General features: G+C 42.4%; 1 protein-coding gene across 1 annotated transcript in view; it reads right to left on the reverse strand.

The window, feature by feature from the left end:
• The window catches only part of GASK1B (golgi associated kinase 1B), a 183,002-nt gene that overhangs the window by 99,805 nt on the left and 62,857 nt on the right, over positions 1-20,340 (reverse strand). The window lies entirely within an intron of this gene.

A 20,340-nucleotide genomic window follows, 5' to 3' on the forward strand; every position in this document is an offset into this window, starting at 1 on the left:
CATGTAGATTTCTGAATGTGTGGTAGGTAGGAGTGTGCTGGGGTGGGCGAGGAATTGAGTGTGAAGGAGAGAATGTTGTGGTCAGAGAGGGGAAGCAGTGAGATATCTAGGTATGAGATTGAACAGAGCCGGACAAAGACCAGGTCAAGGGTGTTACCGTCTTTGTGTGTTTCAGAGGTTGAGAGCTGTGAGAGGCCTAGAGAAGTGTTTAGTGATAGAAGCTGGGATGCAGATGTGGAAGTGGGGCTGTTAATGGGGATGTTGAAGTCTCCTAGGATAAGAGTTGCTAGTTCTGAGGACACGAAATGTGGGAACCAGGCAGATAAATGGTCCAGGAAGTGGGTGGGTGAGCCTGGGGGCCGGTATATGACCGCTACTCTGAGGGAGAGGGGACGAAAGAGCCTGATGGTGTGGACCTCAAAAGAAGGGAATGAGAGTGATGGAACTGGGGGGAAGACATGGAAAGTGCATTGTGGGGATAGGAGTATGCCGACTTCACCACCATGTCTGTCTGTGGGTTTCGGGGTATGTGAGAATTGTAAGACACCATGGGAAATCGCAGCAGAAGAGACAATGTCAGAATCCTGAATCCAGGTTTCCGTGAGGGCCAACAGATTGAGAGTATTTCAGAAAGTGTGTAGGAAAGGAAGCTTGTTACATACAGACTCTGGATTCCAAAGGGCACAATTAAAAGAAGGAGAGCATTATACTGCCTCTGTACAAATCCCTAGTTAGACCGCACATGGAGTACTGTGTCCAGTTTTGGGCACCGGTGCTCAGGAAGGATATAATGGAACACGAGAGAATACAAAGGAGGGCAACAAAATTAATAAAGGGGATGGGAGAACTACAATACCCAGATAGATTAGCGAAATTAGGATTATTTAGTCTAGAAAAAAGACGACTGAGGGGCGATCTAATAACCATGTATAAGTATATAAGGGGACAATACAAATATCTCGCTGAGGATCTGTTTATACCAAGGAATGTGACGGGTACAAGGGGGCATTCTTTGCGTCTGGAGGAGAGAAGGTTTTTCCACCAACATAGAAGAGGATTCTTTACTGTTAGGGCAGTGAGAATCTGGAATTGCTTGCCTGAGAAGGTGGTGATGGCGAACTCAGTCGAGGGGTTCAAGAGAGGCCTGGATGTCTTCCTGGAGCAGAACAATATTGTATCATACAATTATTAGGTTCTGTAGAAGGACGTAGATCTGGGGATTTATTATGATGGAATATAGGCTGAACTGGATGGACAAATGTCTTTTTTCGGCCTTACTAACTATGTTACTATGTTACTATGTTAGATGAATGAGTGCAACTAATATTAGTAAGATTAGTAAGGTTTCGATGTGAGGTAGGGTAGAGGTTGAGGTTGGGGGATGGGGATCAGGGTTGGGGGAGAAGTCCCCTGAAATCAGTAGGAGTAGGAAGATAAAGAGCAAGTAGTTTTTGGAATTGTACAAAGTTTTTTGTGCAGTGTGTTTGGGCAAGATGGGCTGAAGTTTTTCAGGAGGGTGAGCAGTTTATGGGAGCTGTACATGGGAGAGGGAAGGAGAGAAGTGCTGATGCATATGAGTCGTGATGGAGGGGGGATGGGGATGTGAATGTGGATGGCAAGGGAACATAGGAGGATAGGAATAAAGCACATGGATAGAAGGGAGAGCAGAGTTACCTGACTCCTGCCCCGACTAGCTGCCATGGAATAACTGCTTTATCTTGTTGCTTATCTTCCGGATGCTTTGCTTTGGGGATGCTCACATGCACCCCCACATGAGTGCACCCAGTCATGGATATGCAACAGTGAGTATTAATTACAATGCACCAAATGAATTATACCAATGAATTAGCAGGCACATTAAAATATGTTTCTAGATGGTAAAGCGGCAGATGACAGATAGCAGACAGCAAGCAGAGGGAATTTCTACCATTAGAGTCTATTGCAGCAGATGAGACAGCAATCAGAGGTGGGAAGTTGTATCATTAGAATATATTGCAGGAAACAGCAAGCAGAGGGAATTTGTACCATTAGAATATATTGCAGGAGACAGCAAGCAGAGGGAATTTGTACCATTAGGCCGGAGTCACACATGCGAGAAACACATCCGTGTCTCGCATGTGAAAAGCAAGCTGTGGCGCCGGCACTTCGGAGCGGAGCGTGCGGCCGCATAGCAACACATGGAGTCGCATGCTCCGCTCCCAAGTGCCGGCGCCAGAGCTTGCTTTTCACATGCGAGACATGGACGTGTTTCTCGTATGTGTGACTCCGGCCTTAGAATATATTGCAGGAGACAGCAATCAGAGGGAATGTGTACCATTAGAGTCTATTGCAGCAGATGAGACAGCAATCAGAGGTGGGAAGTTGTACCATTAGAATATATTGCAGGAGACAGCAAGCAGAGAGAATTTGTACCATTAAGGTACCGTCACACTAAGCGACGCTGCAGCGATACCGACAACGATCCGGATCGCTGCAGCGTCGCTGTTTGGTCGCTGGAGAGCTGTCACATAGACCGCTTTACAGCGACCAATGATGCCGGTAACCAGGGTAAACATCGGGTTACTAAGCGCAGGGCCGCGTTTAGTAACCCGATGTTTACCCTGGTTACCATCCTAAAAGTAAAAAAAACAAACGCTTCATACTTACCTTCCGCTGTCTGTCCCCGGCGCTTTCCGGCCGCTGTGCTCACAGTGAGTGCAGGAAAGCAGAGCGCCGAGGGACAGACAGCGGAAGGTAAGTATGAAGCGTTTTTTTTTTTACTTTTAGGATGGTAACCAGGGTAAACATCGGGTTACTAAGTGCGGCCCTGCGCTTAGTAACCCAATGTTTACCCTGGTTACCAGCGAAGACATTGCTGAATCGGTGTCACACACGCCGATTCAGCGATGTCAGCAGGAAGTCCAGCGACGAAATAAAGTGCTGGACTTTCTGCAGCGACCAACGACATCACAGCAGGATTCTGATCGCTGCTGTGTGTCAAACTGAACGATATCGCTAGCCAGGACGCTGCAACGTCACGGATCGCTAGCGATATCGTTTAGTGTGACGGTACCTTTAGAGTCTATTGCAGCAGATGAGACAACAATCAGAGGTGGGAAGTCATGTCAAACTAAAACATCCATCATGCATTTCAAGTCATTGGCCTTGTGCAAATTATACGTTTCTTCTACAGTTAGGGCCAGAAATATTTGGACAGTGACACAATTTTCGCGAGTTGGGCTCTGCATGCCACCACATTGGATTTGAAATGAAACCTCTACAACAGAATTCAAGTGCAGATTGTAACGTTTAATTTGAAGGGTTGAACAAAAATATCTGATAGAAAATGTAGGAATTGTACACATTCCTTTACAAACACTCCACATTTTAGGAGGTCAAAAGTAATTGGACAAATAAACATAACCCAAACAAAATATTTTTATTTTCAATATTTTGTTGCAAATCCTTTGGAGGCAATCACTGCCTTAAGTCTGGAACCCATGGACATCACCAAACGCTGGGTTTCCTCCTTCTTAATGCTTTGCCAGGCCTTTACAGCCGCAGCCTTCAGGTCTTGCTTGTTTGTGGGTCTTTCCGTCTTAAGTCTGGATTTGAGCAAGTGAAATGCATGCTCAATTGGGTTTAGATCTGGAGATTGACTTGGCCATTGCAGAATGTTCCACTTTTTGGCACTCATGAACTCCTGGGTAGCTTTGGCTGTATGCTTGGGGTCATTGTCCATCTGTACTATGAAGCGCCGTCCAATCAACTTTGCAGCATTTGGCTGAATCTGGGCTGAAAGTATATCCCGGTACACTTCAGAATTCATCCGGCTACTCTTGTCTGCTCTTATGTCACCAATAAACACAAGTGACCCAGTGCCATTGAAAGCCATGCATGCCCATGCCATCACGTTGCCTCCACCATGTTTTACAGAGGATGTGGTGTGCCTTGGATCATGTGCCGTTCCCTTTCTTCTCCAAACTTTTTTCTTCCCATCATTCTGGTACAGGTTGATCTTTGTCTCATCTGTCCATAGAATACTTTTCCAGAACTGAGCTGGCTTCTTGAGGTGTTTTTCTGCAAATTTAACTCTGGCCTGTCTATTTTTGGTATTGATGAATGGTTTGCATCTAGATGTGAACCCTTTGTATTTACTGTCATGGAGTCTTCTCTTTACTGTTGACTTAGAGACAGATACACCTACTTCACTGAGAGTGTTCTGGACTTCAGTTGATGTTGTGAATGGGTTCTTCTTCACCAAATTAAGTATGCGGCGATCATCCACCACTGTTGTCATCCGTGGACGCCCAGGCCTTTTTGAGTTCCCAAGCTCACCAGTCAATTCCTTTTTTCTCAGAATGTACCCAACTGTTGATTTTGCTACTCCAAGCATGTCTGCTATCTCTCTGATGGATTTTTTCTTTTTTTTCAGCCTCAGGATGTTCTGCTTCACCTCAATTGAGAGTTCCTTTGACCGCATGTTGTCTGCTCACAGCAACAGCTTCCAAATGCAAAACCACACACCTGGAATCCACCCCTGACCTTTTAGCTACTTCATTGATTACAGGTTAACGAGGGAGACGCCTTCAGAGTTAATTGCAGCCCTTAGAGTCCATTGTCCAATTACTTTTGGTCCCTTGAAAAAGAGGACGCTATGCATTACAGAGCTATGATTCCTAAACCATTTCTCCAATTTGGATGTGGAAACTATCATATTGCAGCTGGGAGTGTGCACTTTCAGCCCATATTATATATATAATTGTATTTCTGAACATGTTTTTGTAAACAGCTAAAATAACAAAACTTGTGTCACTGTCCAAATATTTCTGGCCCTAACTGTATGTGTGCACAAGAAAGCCCCAACCATATATTCTATACATGTCTATAGGTTTCTATTGCCAGTTGGAGGCTAAAGGAGCATGCTTTTAGTCCCAGGTTTCCTGCTTAAATAGGTAAGAAATAGTATAGCAGGTAGTTTTATTACATACATTTCATGCTTCTCATTAAAAATATTATACTTTTAACAAATGTTATAATGGGTGACATATGCCACATTAAGACATTTATCACTGGCCTCTATGATATCACTGTCCAATAAAGTAATCATGAAAGTTTCCACAGGTGACCCAGTTGTAAGATGTTGATGAGTGAGCCAGCAGACCCAGCGATCGGTCTTCTTCAGGACCCATGTTGTCACTTGAGTGAGCACTGCAGTCCTGCCACCACCAGAAGCAGTTCTTCCTTTGAGTCTGTAGTGGAAGACAAGATAGAAAGTGCCATCTCACCTACTGAATTTGCGCATTGTCCAACATTGCAGCAAACAGTTCTATACGAGCTGGTATGCATAAGATCTGCCTAGAGAAGCATCAGTAACTGTTACCTATGAGCTCTTTTGGGGTATTATACATGGAAAGGCTCAACAAAAAGCATAAGGCCTTCTGCAGCCAAATCAACTACGGTACGAGTACCCTGATATGAAGCCTACATCAGCAAACAGTTCACAGTGTCTTAGCTACAACATCAATCAAGAGACACTTAAGGTACCGTCACACATAGCGACGCTGCAGCGATACCGACAACGATCCGGATCGCTGCAGCGTCGCTGTTTGGTCGCTGGAGAGCTGTCACACAGACCGCTCTCCAGCGACCAACGATCCCGAGGTCCCCGGTAACCAGGGTAAACATCGGGTAACTAAGCGCAGGGCCGCGCTTAGTAACCCGATGTTTACCCTGGTTACCATCCTAAAAAGTAAAAAAACAAACGCTACATACTTACCTACCGCTGTCTGTCCTCGGCGCTCTGCTTCTCTGGTCTGGCTGTGAGCGCCGGGCAGCCAGAAAGCAGAGCGGTGACGTCACCGCTCTGCTTTCCGGCTGACCGACGCTCACAGCCAGTACAGGAGGAGTGCAGAGCACAGCGCTGGAGGACAGACGGCTGTAGGTAAGTATGTACTGTTTGTTTTTTTACTTTTAGGATGGTAACCAGGGTAAACATCGGGTTACTAAGCGCGGCCCTGCGCTTAGTTACCCGATGTTTACCCTGGTTACCAGCAAAGACATCGCTGAATCGGTGTCACACACGCCGATTCAGCGATGTCTATGGGGAGTCCAGCGACGAAATAAAGTTCTGGACTTTCTTCCCCGACCAGCGATCTCCCAGCAGGGGCCTGATCGCTGCTGCCTGTCACACTGGACGATATCGCTAGCGAGGACGCTGCAACGTCACGGATCGCTAGCGATATCGTCTAGTGTGACAGTACCTTTACAATGAAAATATTTCAGTTAGAACTATTTACCGTCTCTTAGCATTCTCAAGGTAGACAATCCTTTACAATTATCAGAGAGTGCGCCTGAGCTCACATTACACTGGCACACATGCGGTCCTCCCAAGCCACTCCAGTGTGCACAGGACTCACAACTTCTTTTGTGGCAGTCCAACATCCCGTACATGTCGCTCTGTGGCATTATCACTGCCAGGACTGGTACTCACATGAGCCCCTGTCCACCTCTGCCCCTTCCTCTGATAAGCAGCTCACAGTCAATTGACAATGTACTGTAAATAGATAGATTTTATTGCTCAAGTATAAAAATGTTGGGGAGGACACAAACAAAAGGAGAAGGCAGAAATCACAAGTAAGGTAATAAAATTGACATGTGCAAAGGGTAATAAGGGAGACATGCTGCATGGCAATATAGATAATGCATAAACAATGCAAAACCAAAGTCAAGTGAATAGATGTGCAGTATATAGCTTAATTTAAGGCAATGTAGATATGGTCAACAGATATAGCTGGCTGTGCAAGTAGAAGTAGAAGTGGATAACAAATTTAGGTAAGTATATACAGGTCCTTCTCAAAAAATTAGCATATAGTGTTAAATTTCATTATTTACCATAATGTAATGATTACAATTAAACTTTCATATATTATAGATTCATTATCCACCAACTGAAATTTGTCAGGTCTTTTATTGTTTTAATACTGATGATTTTGGCATACAACTCCTGATAACCCAAAAAACCTGTCTCAATAAATTAGCATATTTCACCCATCCAATCAAATAAAAGTGTTTTTTAATAACAAACAAAAAAACCAACAAATAATAATGTTCAGTTATGCACTCAATACTTGGTCGGGAATCCTTTGGCAGAAATGACTGCTTCAATGCGGCGTGGCATGGAGGCAATCAGCCTGTGACACTGCTGAGATGTTATGGAGGCCCAGGATGCTTCAATAGCGGCCTTAAGCTCATCCAGAGTGTTGGGTCTTGCGTCTCTCAACTTTCTCTTCACAATATCCCACAGATTCTCTATGGGGTTCAGGTCAGGAGAGTTGGCAGGCCAATTGAGAACAGTAATACCATGGTCAGTAAACCATTTACCAGTGGTTTTGGCACTGTGAGCAGGTGCCAGGTCGTGCTGAAAAATGAAATCTTCATCTCCATAAAGCATTTCAGCCGATGGAAGCATGAAGTGCTCCAAAGTCTCCTGATAGCTAGCTGCATTGACCCTGCCCTTGATGAAACACAGTGGACCAACACCAGCAGCTGACATGGCACCCCACACCATCACTGACTGTGGGTACTTGACACTGGACTTCAGGCATTTTGGCATTTCCTTCTCCCCAGTCTTCCTCCAGACTCTGGCACCTTGATTTCCGAATGACATGCAAAATTTGCTTTCATCAGAAAAAAGTACTTGGGACCACTTAGCAACAGTCCAGTGCTGCTTCTCTGTAGCCCAGGTCAGGCGCCTCTGCCGCTGTTTATGGTTCAAAAGTGGCTTTACCTGGGGAATGCGGCACCTGTAGCTCATTTCCTGCACACGCCTGTGCACGGTGGCTCTGGATGTTTCCACACCAGACTCAGTCCACTGCTTCCTCAGGTTCCCCAAGGTCTGGAATCGGTCCTTCTCCACAATCTTCCTCAGGGTCCGGTCTCCTCTTCTCGTTGTACAGCATTTTCTGCCACATTGTTTCCTTCCAACAGACTTACCATTGAGGTGCCTTGATACAGCACTCTGGGAACAGCCTATTTGTTGAGAAATTTATTTCTGGGTCTTACCCTCTTGCTTGAGGGTGTCAATGATGGCCTTCTTGACATCTGTCAGGTCGCTAGTCTTACCCATGATGGGGGTTTTGAGTAATGAACCAGGCAGGGAGTTTATAAAAGCCTCAGGTATCTTTTGCATGTGTTTAGAGTTAATTAGTTGATTCAGAAGATTAGGGTAATAGGTCGTTTAGAGAACCTTTTCTTGATATGCTAATTTATTGAGACAGGTTTTTTGGGTTATCAGGAGTTGTATGCCAAAATCATCAGTATTAAAACAATAAAAGACCTGACAAATTTCAGTTGGTGGATAATGAATCTATAATATATGAAAGTTTAATTGTAATCATTACATTATGGTAAATAATGAAATTTAACACTATATGCTAATTTTTTGAGAAGGACCTGTAAGTACTTACAGGATGCCCACCCTTTGATGAAGGCATCACCAAAATGCGTGTTGGAGTGTGGGCATTACAGTGGAGTTCTTGCTGCTGCTACCTTGGTATGTATAACCAACTTTAACATCTATACATATATATATATATATATATATATAAGAAAAAAAGGAAAACAGCACACAAAAAATAGAAAAAAGTGGGCTTTAATGCCTGGACGGCGTGGCAACGTTTCGGATTTCCAATCCTTTTTCAAGCCTTGAAAAAGGATTGGAAATCCGAAACGTTGCCACGCCGTCCAGGCATTAAAGCCCACTTTTTTCTATTTTTTGTGTGCTGTTTTCCTTTTTTTCTTATATTATTGGAACCATTTGAATATTGGTTTGGAAAGCTTTGCACCACAAGTTTGGTAATATGATGCTGTTCTAATTTTTTCTCTCTATATATATATATATATATATACAGTGGGGCAAAAAAGTATTTAGTCAGTCAGCAATAGTGCAAGTTCCACCACTTAAAAAGATGAGAGGCGTCTGTAATTTACATCATAGGTAGACCTCAACTATGGGAGACAAACTGAGAAAAAAAAATCCAGAAAATCACATTGTCTGTTTTTTTAACAATTTATTTGCATAATATGGTGGAAAATAAGTATTTGGTCAGAAACAAAATTTCATCTCAATACTTTGTAATATATCCTTTGTTGGCAATGACAGAGGTCAAACGTTTTCTGTAAGTCTTCACAAGGTTGCCACACACTGTTGTTGGTATGTTGGCCCATTCCTCCATGCAGATCTCCTCTAGAACAGTGATGTTTTTGGCTTTTCGCTTGGCAACACGGACTTTCAACTCCCTCCAAAGGTTTTCTATAGGGTTGAGATCTGGAGACTGGCTAGGCCACTCCAGGACCTTGAAATGCTTCTTACGAAGCCACTCCTTCGTTGCCCTGGCGGTGTGCTTTGGATCATTGTCATGTTGAAAGACCCAGCCACGTTTCATCTTCAATGCCCTTGCTGATGGAAGGAGGTTTGCACTCAAAATCTCACGATACATGGCCCCATTCATTCTTTCATGTACCCGGATCAGTCGTCCTGGCCCCTTTGCAGAGAAACAGCCCCAAAGCATGATGTTTCCATCACCATGCTTTACAGTAGGTATGGTGTTTGATGGATGCAACTCAGTATTCTTTTTCCTCCAAACACGACAAGTTGTGTTTCTACCAAACAGTTCCAGTTTGGTTTCATCAGACCATAGGAAATTCTCTCAAAACTCCTCTGGATCATCCAAATGCCCTCTAGCAAACTTCAGACGGGCCCGGACATGTACTGGCTTAAGCAGTGGGACACGTCTGGCACTGCATGATCTGAGTCCATGGTGGCGTAGTGTGTTACTTATGGTAGGCCTTGTTACATTGGTCCCAGCTCTCTGCAGTTCATTCACTAGGTCCCCCCGCGTGGTTCTGGGATTTTTGCTCACCGTTCTTGTGATCATTCTGACCCCACGGGGTGGGATTTTGCGTGGAGCCCCAGATCGAGGGAGATTATCAGTGGTCTTGTATGTCTTCCATTTTCTAATTATTGCTCCCACTGTTGATTTCTTCACTCCAAGCTGGTTGGCTATTGCAGATTCAGTCTTCCCAGCCTGGTTCAGGGCTACAATTTTGTTTCTGGTGTCCTTTGACAGCTCTTTGGTCTTCACCATAATGGAGTTTGGAGCCAGACTGTTTGAGGGTGTGCACAGGTGTCTTTTTATACTGATAACAAGTTTAAACAGGTGCCATTACTACAGGTAATGAGTGGAGGAAAGAGGAGACTCTTAAAGAAGAAGTTACAGGTCTGTGAGAGCCAGAAATCTTGATTGTTTGTTTCTGACCAAATACTTATTTTCCACCATAATATGCAAATAAGTTGTTAAAAAAACAGACAATGTGATTTTCTGGATTTTTTTTTCTCAGTTTGTCTCTCATAGTTGAGGTCTACCTATGATGTAAATTACAGACGCCTCTCATCTTTTTAAGTGGTGGAACTTGCACTATTGCTGACTGACTAAATACTTTTTTGCCCCACTGTATATATATATATATATAATTTATTTTTTTTTTTTTTTTTGCTGGCTTCTATAAATACTTATATACCTGCAGACAGAGAGGCAAGTTCAGCTCACCCAGAGCAGGATCCTCCATGCACAGAACCTTGCAGTTCGCCAAGAAATATTTAGCATTGGAAGAAAATATCCAGCAAAGCAAAAGATGCATAAAAACTTGAAGTTTATTGGAAAATCCACAAATCCATAAAAATCTGTAGGGTAATGTACCACAGGAAATGTGTTTCAGATGTAGTCCCCTATTCATTGCTTACTTATATACTTACCTATAATTATAACTCACTTCCATTTGCATTCCATAGTCCTTAAATTAAGATATATACATCTATACACCTGACTTTGGTTTTAAATTGTATATGCATTATCTATATTACCATTCAGCATGTCTCCCTTCTTCCCCTTGGCACATGTCAATTTTATTACCCTACTTGTGATTTGCGCTGTATTGCTTTATACCTATCTATTTACAGTATGTGCATATTGACTGCTTGTTCCTTGTAACTTTTTGTCTTCTTAATGTTCATAGAGAGCCTGGTGACAATGGGATGAGCTCTGATACAGAAAGCCATGGACAATGGCCATTACACGCTTGTCTAGCGCTTCTACGGGTCCAAACAGGGGATTCCCAGCCAGTCTCCCATGCCAGTGCTTGCCCAGCCTCCCACTGCGTAGCAGCTGCCATCGCATTCGGCTTAGAATGGCCATCGTCATGCTGTTGTCAGATCGCAGCCATTATGCAGTTTGAGGCTGGGCAAGAACCGGCATTGGCGACTGGCTGGGAATCCCCGATTTAGACCCATAGAAGCGCTAGACAATTGCAAAACAACCGTAGTCCACAGCTCTCCCTGCATCGCCCTGTTTACAGCTTGACTGTCCCACTAGTATTGGAATAAAGGACTTTCTGTATTCAAAGAACGGAGAGCGCTGCTTTGTCTTCCTCTTAGAAAACTTTATGAAGTATATTTGAGCAAATGCACCGCGGTGATTCCTTGCAGTTGACACACAAGCTCACAGAAGGGTATTAATTAAGCATGTGTTTGTTGTTTGATTGGTGCCGCAGTTCTTTTGTTTGGATAAATACTATTCTAGGCTTGGGTTCTCACAGTTTGTCCATATTCTCACACAAATGTAAACTCTTTCATATACTCCATTCAGCTTCCACAGCCTCCATGCCTGAAGATTTGTCTTTATACTTTATTTATGTGCAGCAAAGTATTGTTTATACCAGCTAGTGTCATGGTACTTGTAAAAAGTGCCATTTGCTTGTTGGAAGTCTGGAAGTTGATTCGTCAAGAATTGCTGCAGAAATGAATCTGAATGCGTGGTAAAATACAACTGTCTAGTTAACTGGCTTCTGGCCAATAAGTAGAGATGGTGCAAAGTGATTCGCAGGACCAAGTCTAGTGTCAGAGCCAGTATTTTGTGGCCGATGGACAGGAGCTATATGAACCACCTCCTACTTGACAGCATTTGCCAGCTGATCAAAGGAGGAACTGGGGATTTCGTCAGCTAAGAGGCGGTGTGCATGGCTCCCATCCATTGCCCTGCTCCTGCCAATGGATTTGCATCATCTTTACCAATAATCACTTGCTATTTATTCGCCAGCATTTGGGAGATCAATGTACCAAGAAAGCAATTTTTGACTTTAGCCTGACATAATCTTTACTCTGCAAACTGAGAATCTTTCTAGGAAATCCCATAGTGTTAACAATAGCACATTTTATTTAATCTATCTGCATCAGTACAAAATTAATGAAAGGAATTAAGGTTTTGTAAAACAAAGTAAGGCTACGTTCACACTAGCGTTATGCTAGTTTGCGTCGGGTTTGCGTCGGGCGACGCAGCGGCGACGCATGCGTTATGCGCCCCTATATTTAACCTGGGGGACGCATGCGTTTTTGTTTGTTGCGTTGTGCGACGCATGCGTCTTTTTTGCCGCAAGCGTCGGACCAAGAAAATGCAACAAGTTGCATTTTTCTTGCGTCCAAATTTCAGCAAAAAACGATGCATGCGTCGCAAAACGCAGCGTTTTTGCGTGCGTTTTGGTGCGTTTTTATTTGCGTTGTGCTTTGCGTCGCCGACGCAGTGGCGCACAACTCAAATGTGAACGTAGCCTAAGTAAGAAATGAGGAAGTAGGTTAAAAAAGCTATAAAGTGGAATAAACACTAATGATGCAAATGAGGATTAACAATAAAGCATTTATAGTCTGTAATTGATGTACAGTGCCATGTAAGTGTTTGGGCACCCCTTACCAAAATTATTGCCATTGTGAACAGCAAGTCAAAAATGAAAGGCCTAAAAGGCGTAAAGTTAGGCAACGTTCACACTAGCGTTGTGCTAGTGTGCGTCGGGTTAGCGTCGGGCAACGCTGCGGCGACGCACGCGTCATGCGCCCCTATGTTTAACATGGGGGACGCATGCGTTTTTGCTTGTTGCGTTTTGCGACGCGTGCGTCTTTTTTGCCGCAAGCGTTGGACCAAGAAAACGCAACAAGTTGCATTTTTCTTGCGTCCGATTTTTGGCAAAAAACGACGCACGCGTCGCAAAACGCAGAGTTTTTGCGTGCGTTTTGCCACGTTTTTGCGTGCGTTGTGCGTTGCGTCGCCGACGCAGCGGCGCACAACGCTAGTCTGAACGTAGCCTTAAAGATGACACATTCCCTTTAAATTTTAGACCAAAAATAATATATAAAATGTCATTTTTTCAAATTTTAAAATTACAAAAAGGAAAATGGGCTGCTGCAAAAGTTTGGGCACCCTTGGAAATTTGTGTGCTCAGATAACTTTTACCAAGGTTTCACAGCTTAACTAGCATGTTAGGGTTATTGCTTGTTCACAAAAATTCAGTCTCCTCAAACCTTTTGTCAAAAAACAGCAGCCATGGGTTCTTCAAAGCAGCTACCTAGCACTCCGAAAATAAAAATGGTGAATGCCTACAAAGCAGGAGAAGGCTATGAGAAATTAGGAAAGCATTTTCAAATTGCCCTTTCCTCAGTTCGAAATTTAATTAACAAATGGTTATCACGAATCATTAAGGAATTCGTGGCAGCTCTGGGTCTGATGGAACTGAAATGTAGTTTTTTTCCTTTGGCCCAATCAAGAGTTAAAGTCAGTCCTTTGCTGGCAGCTTCTTTTAGGCTGGTTAGTTGATATTGGTTTCCCACCTTCCTTTAAATAGTCACATGACCCATCAGCTGATAATTGGTTATAGAGTTTACTTCTATGCAGACCAGCTAGGTGTGTGGAGATTTCATGTGACTGTGGTATTGCCATTGTTGGAGTCCTGTTTACCCCGTGCTGTTTGCTCTGCAGCTGTGGAGCGTAGCAGCACATTCTGAGTTGAGTTGTATCCTTTCTGTCAGTCCCTTGTTTATTTCTTTCCCTGTATTATATTACTAGCATCCTTGCTGGCCAGTACACTAGCCAGGGTTAGCAGAGGTGACAGCCAGGGACTAGACACATGACAGTGGCGGGGGATCAGGGAAGCTTAGGAGCAGACATAGGTTGGTGTTAGGAGGTGTCCAACCCCTCGCTTCCTACAGTTAGAGGTCAAGAATAAGGTCTGGAAGACCAAGCAAAATTTCAGTGAGAGCTGCTTTTAGAATTGCTAAAGAGGGAAATCAAAACTCCAGCTTGACTGCAAAAGATCTTCAGAAAAATGTAGCAGTCTCTAGAGTTGTGGAATATTGTTCTACTGTTCAGAGACATGTGCACAATTATGATGAGTAGATCAATCCCCTGCAGACCGACTTTGAGCCATGGGATTCTGGGAAATGGACACTGGAGGCGGTATTTGCACGGATTGAGACCTTGGCAAGACTGGGATCCCAGTCTGCGCATCCACTGCCTTCAGCAGCCCAAGGGTTCAGGAAGATGGCCACCAGGAAAACAAAGCACTCCGATCTAATTCACCGCTGACCCCAAGCCCACAGCATTGCACCACTTCTGCCACCGCCCTGTTCCTGAGAAAGGGACCCTGCCTCCTTTGATCCTAAGCCCCCCGGTAAGCTACATTCGGACTATAAAACACACCCCATTTTCCCACCAAATTCGGGGGACAAAAAAATGCGTTTTATAGTCCAAAAAATGTGGTATGTTTTAGTTATCCAGTTTAGCAACTATACATACTGCGACCATACTGCATTCCATATCTCCATTTTCGTTTCTGGTTGTGAACCTATGTGAAGGTAATTCACGATGTAACAAATTAATGCAAGGGAGGTGATTTTTAAAAATAAAGTAAAACACAACAAAAAGATTAAGGTTATGCAACTGATTTACTAGTCAAAAAAATGAAGTTGTTGCAAATTACTTTCAGTATCTACATAGTTTTTTAGGGTTGTGGAATTTACAATAAAAAGAGAAGAATGTATAAAAAAATACAATAAAACAAAGCAAAAATACAAAAAAAAATTGTTTTTGCATGATTCTTTTAAAAGTTCAAGTGTACGTGCTTCAAAAATACAGCAATCAATCCCACAAGTTCTTTTCCATATGATTTTTGTTGGAGAAGGAATAATAGTGCGTTACAACTTTACAAAAAGAAAAAATTTTGAAAAACATTATAAACACATTTTATTTTTTGTATAAGAAATATAAATCTTCGGAACCCAAAAAAACTGAAGGTTTATTCAAACAAAAGATTACACCAAAACGTTGAGACCCATGAGAATACAGATAATATTCATCGACGTTTTGGCATCCAGTTGCCTTTTTCAAGATGTATCTGTCTGGTGTGGGGTCGCCAAGTGAGAGGAAGGAGTAGTACCTGGTGCCTACAGTTTATTTTTTGCAAACAAATTTAAATATTCCAATTTGACTTAGTATTTTTATACAGTCTTCCTACCTCCTCGCATTTATTAGTATGTTGTCTTTTTTGGAGAGGAGGAATTCATTTGCTTTAACCCAAAACCTGCAAACAAATAATTATGGTAAATATAGACAATTAACTCTTCAGTGCTGTTTTTGGCACAACTATTTAAAATGTAATATTTGAGACACCGTATCTGCAAATTGAGATACTGATTTGGCTTTTATCCTAAGTCGTATTGCAAGACTCGTTAAAAGAGTTGATTATGACTTGTAGGATCGCTACTTCCAATAGGTGGCGCTACAGAGTTCAAGTCCTCTTTTTCTCTGAAGAGGCAATTTGCATATTGTAGACACGCACACTGCACACCATTATTATGGGAAGGCCATTGTGGCATTCGCCTTTTTCGCTGTCACGTAACCCTGCCTAGTATTTCTGTTGGATTTTCCCAGGTTGGCTAAGTGTGGAAAACAAATGTTGGAAACAAATTAAATGTTATACTTTTGTCCAAAACATGTAATTGGCAATGGACATGGTAGTGTGGGTAAAATAGAAACCCCATACCATGGGAAAAAAGTGGGAACAGTAGCAGCAGAAGCTCTACTAGAAATGGTATAAACGCTAGGAAATTCTGATCAAAGATCAACATAGGGTTATCATTATATTCATACACATTGGCAAAGGCAAAAGAAGATCCTCTAATAAAAACCCTAAATAATACTTAACTTTTAATTCTTATGTATAAACAACGGAAGGAATCAAATTCATCTCATGTGTCTTGCTCAGTGATAGTTGGGTTTCAGCATTCCTTGCATTGGCCATGACTGAGCAGTGGGTGAAAAACAGTGCATCATTTTTTCTCAACACATTTTTGTGACCCTGTTGACTATTTGCAACACAACTTCCGATGGTTCTATGATCACGCCTCAAAATTTGCAGAGTGCTATATCCCTCTTTACGAATGTTAACAATTCATTTAAATTTTCAGAGTCAGTTACACTACCATTCAAAAGTTTAGGGTCACCAGACAATTTTGTGTTTTCCATGAAAACTCATACTTTTTTTAATTAAATGAGTTGCCAAATGATTTGAAAATCTAGTCCAGACATTGAAAAGGTTTGAAAAAAAGATTTTTATTTGAAATAATAATTTTCTCCTTCAAACTTTGCGATCGTCAAAGAATGCTCCCTTTGCAGCAATTACAGCATTGCAGACCTTTGGCATTCTAGTAGTTAATTTGCTGAGGTAATCTGGAGAAATTTCACCCCATGCTTCCAGAAGCCCCTCCAAGTTGCTTTGGCTTGATGATCAAGCTGCTCCCACAACAGCTCAATGGGGTTGAGATCTGGTGACTGCACTGGCCAATCCATTACAGATAGAATACCAGCTGCCTGCTTCATCCCTAAATAGTTCTTGCATAATTTGGAGGTGTGCTTTGGGTCATAGTCCTGTTGTAGGATGAAATTGGCTCCAGTCAAGTGCTGTCCACAGGGTAAGGCATGGCATTGCAAAATGGAGTGATGGCCTTTCTTTTTCAAAATCCCTTTTACCTTGTACAAATCTCCCACTTTACCAGCACCATAGCAACCCCAGACCATCATATTACCTCCACCATGCTTGACAGATGGCATCAGGAACTCTTCCAGCATCTTTTCAGTTGTTCTGCGTCTCACAAATGTTCTTCTGTGTGATCCAAACACCTCAAACTTGGATTCGTCTGTCCATAGCACTTTTTTCCAATCTTCCTCTGTCCAATGTCTGTGTTATTTTGCCCATATTAATCTTTTCCTTTTATTAGCCAGTCTCAGATATGGCTTTTTCTTTGCCACTCTGCCCTGAAGGCCAGCATCCCGGAGTCGCCTCTTCACTGTAGACGTTGACACTGGCATTTTGCGTGTACTATTTAATAAAGCTGCCAGTTGAGGACCTGTGAGGCGTTGATTTCGCAAATACATACTCTAATGTACTTGTCTTGTTGCTCGGTTGTGCAGCAGGGCCTCCCACTTCTCTTTCTACTCTGGCTAGAGCCTGTTTGTGCTGTCATCTGAAGGGAGTAGTACACACCATTGTAGGAAATCTTCAGTTTCTTGGCAATTTCTCGCATGGAATAGCCTTCATTTCTAAGAACAAGAATGGACTGTCGAGATTCACATGAAAGTTATTTTTTTCTGGCCATTTTGACAGTTTAATGGAATGAACAAATATAATGTTCCAGATTCCTAACTAGCTGAACCAAAACCCTAGCTATGCCTCTGCTGCCAGTAAAGGCTCTAAAGATGAAATTATAATGGCATGGTTCCTTTCTTCATCAGACATAAAACCCTATTAAGAACTTGAGTCCTTCTTAAATTAGTAATTTACAGTGAAGGAAAAAGTACACTTTTCTGAACGGTATCTCGGAGGCTTTGGTTGGTGCTGTCCAAAAAGTTGATCATCAACAGATTAAGAAACTGCCAGACTCCATGGATTGAAGGCTTATTACTGTTATTGGAAAGCTGGGAGGCTGTATTGGTCACTGGGATTTTTTTTAAATGTGAGAAATGTATTTTGGTACATTAGGTTGTTTAGTTATTCTTCTCACTTTAACAGATGGCAATAAACAATTGTGATGGGAAAATGTGTGTTTTTTATTAAGTTGCATAATAATTCTGCACAATAATAGTTGCCCAGTAAATCTCCACACAAAGATATTCTTCTAGAAAAGACAAATCCTCACTTCCACCTTCTTAAATTTTCAGTTTTCAGGTTTATTAACCTTTTGGTTTCACCAAGAGCACTGCAATGTAATTATTCTATAATAAAATTAATCAATAAAAGTACAAATGGCCTAATAATTGTGCCCACAGAGTATGTGTTGGATTTTTTAAAATATTTGTCACATGGTTTTGAATTGACGCTTGTTTGTGGACTCTGGCATAAAGATGTAGGAGGCATATAATGGAACAATCGAAATGTGCATGCCAAGCGAATGTCCCAAATTATTACTGATAACAGTGTATCTCAGTTTTATAACAAGACTAGCTGAAGAGCCCGGCGTTGCCTGGGCATAGTAAATATCTGTGGTTAGGTATAGCACCTCGCTTCTCTTATTTTCCCATCACGCCTCTCATTTTCCCAATCACATCTTTCATTTTCCCCCTCACATCTCTCATTTTCTCCCTGACACCTCTCATTTTCTCCCTCACTCCTCTCATTCCCCCCTAACACTTGTCATTTCAACCTCACATCTGTCATTTTCTGATCACTCCACTATTTTTCCTCACTTCTCTCATTTTGCACTCACACCTTTTCATTTTCACCTCACACCTCTCATTTTCACCTCATCACCTCAGTATATACATGTTTGTCATCTCCCTTATATATAGTATACATCTGTATGTCATCTCCTGTATATAGTATATACCTGTATGTCATCTCCCCTGTATATAGTATATACCTGCTGTGTGTCATCTCCCCTATATATAGTATATACCTGAATGTCATCTCCTTCTATATATAGTATATACCTGTATGTCATCTCCTCCTGTATATAGTATATACAGTGGGGCAAAAAAGTATTTAGTCAGTCAGCAATAGTGCAAGTTCCACCACTTAAAAAGATGAGAGGCGTCTGTAATTTACATCATAGGTAGACCTCAACTATGGGAGACAAACTGAGAAAAATAAATCCAGAAAATCACATTGTCTGTTTTTTTATCATTTTTTTTGCATTTTATGGTGGAAAATAAGTATTTGGTCAGAAACAAACAATCAAGATTTCTGGCTCTCACAGACCTGTAACTTCTTCTTTAAGAGTCTCCTCTTTCCTCCACTCATTACCTGTAGTAATGGCACCTGTTTAAACTTGTTATCAGTATAAAAAGACACCTGTGCACACCCTCAAACAGTCTGACTCCAAACTCCACTATGGTGAAGACCAAAGAGCTGTCAAAGGACACCAGAAACAAAATTGTAGCCCTGCACCAGGCTGGGAAGACTGAATCTGCAATAGCCAACCAGCTTGGAGTGAAGAAATCAACAGTGTGAGCAATAATTAGAAAATGGAAGACATACAAGACCACTGATAATCTCCCTCGATCTGGGGCTCCACGCAAAATCCCACCCCGTGGGGTCAGAATGATCACAAGAACGGTGAGCAAAAATCCCAGAACCACGCGGGGGGACCTAGTGAATGAACTGCAGAGAGCTGGGACCAATGTAACAAGGCCTACCATAAGTAACACACTACGCCACCATGGACTCAGATCCTGCAGTGCCAGACGTGTCCCACTGCTTAAGCCAGTACATGTCCGGGCCCATCTGTAGTTTGCTAGAGAGCATTTGGATGATCCAGAGGAGTTTTGGGAGAATGTCCAATGGTCTGATGAAACCAAACTGGAACTGTTTGGTAGAAACACAACTTGTCGTGTTTGGAGGAAAAAGAATACTGAGTTGCATCCATCAAACACCATACCTACTGTAAAGCATGGTGGTGGAAACATCATGCTTTGGGGCTGTTTCTCTGCAAAGGGGCCAGGACGACTGATCCGGGTACATGAAAGAATGAATGGGGCCATGTATCGTGAGATTTTGAGTGCAAACCTCCTTCCATCAGCAAGGGCATTGAATATGAAACATGGCTGGGTCTTTCAACATGACAATGATCCAAAGCACACCGCCAGGGCAATGAAGGAGTGGCTTCGTAAGAAGCATTTCAAGGTCCTGGAGTGGCCTAGCCAGTCTCCAGATCTCAAACCTATAGAAAACCTTTGGAGGGAGTTGAAAGTCCGTGTTGCCAAGCGAAAAGCCAAAAACATCACTGCTCTAGAGGAGATCTGCATGGAGGAATGGGCCAACATACCAACAACAGTGTGTGGCAACCTTGTGAAGACTTACAGAAAACGTTTGACCTCTGTCATTGCCAACAAAGGATATATTACAAAGTATTGAGATGAAATTTTGTTTCTGACCAAATACTTATTTTCCACCATAATATGCAAATAAAATGTTAAAAAAACAGAC

Source organism: Ranitomeya imitator, chromosome 1, assembly GCF_032444005.1.
Source record: "Ranitomeya imitator isolate aRanImi1 chromosome 1, aRanImi1.pri, whole genome shotgun sequence".
NCBI classification, from domain to species: Eukaryota; Metazoa; Chordata; class Amphibia; order Anura; family Dendrobatidae; genus Ranitomeya; species Ranitomeya imitator.